Consider the following 6,247-nt stretch of genomic DNA (forward strand, 5'->3'; position numbering starts at 1 on the left):
CAGTCATCCATTCTCTGCGCGTATACTACAGGTGCAACCATACCTATCATACGCATTCACATATCGTTTGCGAAAACACCGGCCGAACAGCATTAATGAGGAATAAAACCTTGATTCAGGTTGCTGGGTTTATAGCAGAGAGGCCGACAGATAGCAAATACATCTACTCGCGCAGGATATCAATTTCATCATGGACACAACCGCTCAGACATTCCTACCACTCTAGAGAAGCGGAAGGAACGATCAAAACGGATCCGTGATGGTTTACAAGATTATTCGAGCAGCTACACATCGACGAATATACGAGGGCAGTCTCGTGGATAAGCTGCGTACCCAAACCGAAACCGAATGCGGCATGAGTGCCGCTGCCCCTCATTTACTCTGAAGTCTAATTTGTCTCCACAAACAGCAGCCAAATATCGTACTAGCCTCGTCGGAGGTGGCTGACTGACGATGCTTTTCGTTGCGTCCCAGAGATGAAGCGTTCTCTAGCCAGCTCTTTAGAGCTTACACGTCCAGTCGTACAACCCTAGCAAACAAGATCACACTTATTGTTGCTTTTTGACTCTCACAGGGTGTAATGTGAGGTGCGTACAGTCACAGAACTCGTTTCCGAATGATAAGAAGTGATCCGTTAGGAAACACCGGGTAGAAGCTCCTGCAGAAAACTTCCAGAAGGTCTGCTGTCTATTCCTGAAGTCAATACCGATCGGGACGAAACCTATTCTGTGTGGAGGCTCCCACTTCTGATGCTCTGCTCGTGAAAATGACAACACCGATACTGTGAGCTTTCTTACCTGCTGTCAAAGAGGATTACAAGTCAGAGAGTGAGAGATCAGGTCCAGAGCACGCTGTCGCCGAGAACTGATTCTTTTTCCTGCAGAGAGAGATCTCGGGAGAAGACGCGGCAGACTCTCCAACCCCAAAGAGACTCGATAATCCACGTCATTCAATCCACGCCTTCACATCACGGATGATCAGGTGACCAGCATGGTATGTCACTCTACTTCGTATTGACCGAGGAGATACTAGCCGAACGACCAGTCAGCACGCGGTCCTTCGCACAGAGAGTGAGAACTGAGACGAGCGAGAACTGGCGCGCAAAGAGCGGGGGGCCAGGAGCCTAGAACACTTCGTCACTGGAGCCATGGACCACTCCACGAAGCATCAGAAAGCAGCTCCTTCCTCGCACTCTTTGAAAACAGGATCTCTCAGTCAGCCCCAGGCAAATTGACGCACTCACACGACCATGACTACCAAGATCAACAAATCTCATCTGGATTGTTTCTGAAAAACCCAACGAAGGCAGATTCACAATCACTTCCCCATGCGCTTTTTCAGAAAATACCAAACGATGGAGGGAAAGAGCCTGACAGGCACTGACAGTGTCCTAGTGTAATCACATCCTCCAAATATAGAGCCCCACATCACGCACGTAGGCCTCCTTCAATCCCTAAACACGTTGGTATCCAGGCATAAGTAGGCTCTAGTAGCATAAAAGGAGCTATTGACATATGCACGGAAAAACGCACTTGGCGCCGGTAGATGTGCAACCAACTGACCATTGTGGAGCCGACCTTCTACACCACCCAGCATGCAGCTCTGGCCCGCCAGATATGACGCGCATTGTAGGCCCCAGCCACGAGAATCCGAAATGCAGACGCGCAAAGAAAAAAGACAGAATCTGAGATATAACATGACCAACACACATCAACTATCACATATTTGTCACACCTCGGACAGACACAACATGGCAAGAGCGCACTCAGAGTCTGAAAGACAAGGCTCTACCCCGCACTGGCCTGCACAGAAAGATGCACTGCGAACAAAGAAACATGAAAATGAGGAGCATAGAACGCTAGAGCGAACTGCGAACCATCACAAACACATGACAATGGCTCTCCGTGAGACAACGGAATGCCGTTCGTGCCATAAGAGGTGCGCTAGGCGAGGGAGCGGAACATTCCAGCATACGCAGTGGATCACAGACAGCTTCCAGACAGGTCACTATCGTGACCTTGAATCTTCCTACATCACACAACCTGCATCGGCCTAACGGCAAGAAATCAATAGGGTTAACAAGCTTGAAAATTGGTAATGAGGCACTGTAAACGATCTTCCTACGACGACTCCAGCGTACGCTCATGAGGAGCAGATCCAGTACTGATGTGACCTACACATGGGTTAGACGCAATTTCACCACCACAGCGAAACCTTCCAATCAAAACACAAGTAGGCAGATGGAAATACTGATAAATTCGGTTCTCACTTACCTGAGAGAGTGTCATCCAATGAAGTGTAAAGGACACCAACTACTGAGAAAACAGAGTCGCGAGGAAAATGATGCAGTGATAAAGACGCAAGAAAGCTGGCGGATACACCCCGAGACAAATCAGGTACACAAGTATCAACCATAGTCCGGGACTGGAGCTCACAAGCACCATAAGAAGAACTCCAGTCAACTAGCAGGACCCTAGGAATGCAACTCAGTATGGGACATGAAAGGGCCACCAAAGGAACCTGACGAAACTGTGGAATCACGAGGGATGCTAGACTACGTGGCCTCCTGCTAACACTCTGTCAAACGTAATGACGGGAAGCTACAATGGGCCCACACAACGAGGTTAACTACAACCTTTACAGAAGGGTGGTCCTACTCGGTGGCACCCACATAAAGAAGACCAGAATTATTTTCGTGATGAGGTGATGCATTTGTGGAGCCATAATCAAAGAAACATAGTCAAACGCCGCATCGGGTTCATTACCCAGTCCCTAACGCTTGTTTTTCAGGCATCAGATAGATTACAACAGATATGGGGCACAGACAAATGTGCATACAGAATGGGAAAAAGGTACCTTTTGGATAATGGTTAAGAACAGGTTTGCCACCAATGGGTCAGGACGGGCGAAGTCCTACAGCAAGGGAGGATGAAAAATCGGTCATTAAAGTGGTCTGCAATACCGAACCATACCCACATCCGTACGCGGGTACATCCCAGGCCGCAAATCGATTCTGGACACATGGTCCCACTTCACGGTTACCAACGACCTAAGCAGGTGGAGGAAAGATATTGAATTGTGCAATCAAGTTTGATTCGGTCAAGTGGGTACAGGCCCATCGCAAGGGCCTCGGTGAGAACGCTTACAATGCAGACCTTACAGGCTTAAGAATAGACACTAAGTAAGTGCAGGTTCCGAAAGTGACTGTGGTGTGAAGCCCTTGCCCTGGCATGATGGCACATGGAGCCTTGCCAGTGCAGCGCACGCCATTCTGTCCTCTTCTTGAGATAATGACGGGTAAGTCACTGCCGGGTCCCACCGAGGGACGGGAAGGTCATAACGCTCGCTGCCTGTAGTCTACAAGCACAATATGCTACCATGCTCTGGAATGTGATAGGAGGAGGGAGAACTGTACAGGCAACTGTTCTGCAGCTGACACTACCAAACGCAGATTCCCACAGCAGTCACAAGCAGGGGAAGCTGACCGACGCCCGCTCCTGCACCACAGTACCGGGGGTATAAACACCGAGCTTGCACTGAGTAATAGGTTCGGAGAGAGGGTCAAAGAAAGAACAGTGGTCTCGGAAACCATCGTGACTGGCGAGCCACGCTCTCCGAGTGAATGGCAGAATTACCGCTACTTACACACTCAGGTCCAGGTCAAAATAGCCGTAAATATCGCGAGGCACATCCAATTACGCCTCACTCTTACAAACATATGGTAACCCAGGCACAAGACTCAATCCTCACCAACAGAAAAAATATCTGACTGAAGAATACAGGAGACCGAATTTTGCGCACAATAGCTCCTATCGACTCACAATCCAAACACTGAACGTATAAGTGCTGCAAGAAATGGACGCCACGCAGCCTCAGTTTCCGCGAACCGTTGAAGCATTCTAGGTGACAGGGATATCTATCAATCCCTGGTGAGAGAAACTGAGCGAAATTATCAAACACGTCAAGGCTCCCAAATGTTTTGTCCACTAAATTCTTTCGATAAATCCCACTGCCATAACATAGAAGAGATGATCCCTCAAGCCAACCAGCTACTCAACACATGGCTATCAAGATCTATAGAAACAGCTCAACACGAATCCACCACGCACCATCTAACAACGACTAACATAATGTCACGCTTCAGCAACAGTTACCCTTAACTCCTCAACTAAAGTCCCTGCCGCAATAGCACGAAAAACACGTAGCACTACAACCAACAAGACCAACCCACTGACTACCAGACGAGGAGGCTTTAGAGAACACCGACGCATTCATAGTGTGACCCGACTAAATAGTAACCACGCAACACATTACACTGTAGTTGAGGGTTCATGGAAAAAGAAGCTAGAATGGCACATGGAAGAGGACATGCATCTGCTGTAGTACACGCCAATTGTTAAGCCTGAAGGCGGATAGATGAACGACATAGCGCTGGAAGTTGTTCAGAGGTGGGTGCAAGGAGGAACAGACTGGTCACTCGAAAACCTGGTCGCTGGAACTAGTCCGACGTTATTCGATGCAGGTCACAGACAATCTCTGATAAGTCGGCGGAAAGATTTGTGCACTTGATAGGTACTAAGAGTGGGATAATGGTGTAGTACGCTTTACAAACTCTTATGCCGCGACTCAGGTATGGGAGTGGTGTTGATCAGGGATTTGTGAATACTAGGACGCGTACCCCATTGTAGAATCTACGAAGGCATTGTAACTTCATTGCTAGGCCAGGTAAAAAATTAGTAATAATCACCCACGATAGTCTCAGTTACCTACTTTCTATTTACTAAAGTCGCATAGTTAATACACATATTTTAACATCATCTAAGGAAGGGCGAAAAGTATGTGGTACACGATGAAATCTGGTCACTACACCTCCTACACACAATTCCCCCCCAACCCCCCACCTTGATGATGGACGCATTTTACTGACCACGACCGTGAATCCATAGCAGCTTCGATATATTCATATGAAGACATATTGGGTGTACTATGGACGGAACAAGCAAGCTAACATGACGCCTGGACATAAACTGTCTGACTGTAAGTTCTGCAATGTGAGGGAGCTGGAGTAAGGCCTGCTCTCGACAGTATAAATCCAGCCGCTATTACGGAGTACTGGAAACTATTTGCACCACTTATGGACAAAGACACCCACCTGTAGAAAATGTATCCAGTGGACCTGTTTATACTCGTACTCACACGCAGTAGCACACGTCAGACAACGCAACCGATATTTGCTCCTCCAGCTGTCCGCAAGAGCTGAACTTTACATGCTAATAACCACTGACGGATGGCAGCGGACCAGGTTGATTGGGTAAGCTCACGCCTGATAGTTGCGCTTGCTGGTACACTCAAATGCTTACGGCCAAAAATTTTAACAACCAGTGTCTAGACAGTGCAAATGTGTACGTGCGTGAGTTGGGAGTGAAATAGAGTCTATTGGAACAGACCATGTCCCCCACACAAGATTTAGCACTTCGGCTAAACCTAAGATGCACTCCATGTACCTCTCTCTGTTGCCACCATCTCTGTTTGACCACATAGGCGACCAAGATCTATCTCACACCGTAATACCAAGCCCATGGTCGCTGAAAAAATCTTGGCCTATCAGGACAGGCGGCTCACACGGTGGGCCACCTTCTGCTGGGGAACCCACTACTTGATGACTAAATGTGCTGTGACCCCAGGATGGCGGTACCAGCTGAATAATAAATAGGTGACCCAAGTAGCCGCGGAGGATTTGTGAATCATCATTTTGTTGGCTGTGCGTACAGTTAATAAAAATGTGGACCAGAATTAACTACATTCATTTTAATGTCCAGAAAACTGGGCAATTGGACCCCAACAAGGCTTTGAGGCGGTCCATTGGACAATTGGCAGCCACATCCCTGATGGCATTTCAAAATCAGAATCCGCGGTTAATTATTATTGCTGAAACGGGGGGGGTCTGTGCAATGTTTTGCGTGTCACAGTGTTGTACCTTTCAATTCCCCAATAAACACAGCTACGATGGGAGTCTGACTGTAGCATTGGAGGACTTTCGCTACCACTTAAATGGATAAGATGAAAACAGCATTCTGGACGTGGGACACTTCTATGTGGGACTCATGGAGGATGCTTTTGGTAAATATAAGAACCGCTGTTTCCTCGTATCCTCAGTATCATATTTCCGCTAGTTTGCAGGTATTCTTGTACTTTGTGGGTGCTGTTGCATTCCATGTGCCGCGGACGCTGTTGCTAGCCGTGTTAT

This window comes from Salvelinus sp. IW2-2015, linkage group LG4p (genome assembly GCF_002910315.2).
Source record: "Salvelinus sp. IW2-2015 linkage group LG4p, ASM291031v2, whole genome shotgun sequence".
Lineage (NCBI taxonomy): Eukaryota > Metazoa > Chordata > Actinopteri > Salmoniformes > Salmonidae > Salvelinus > Salvelinus sp. IW2-2015.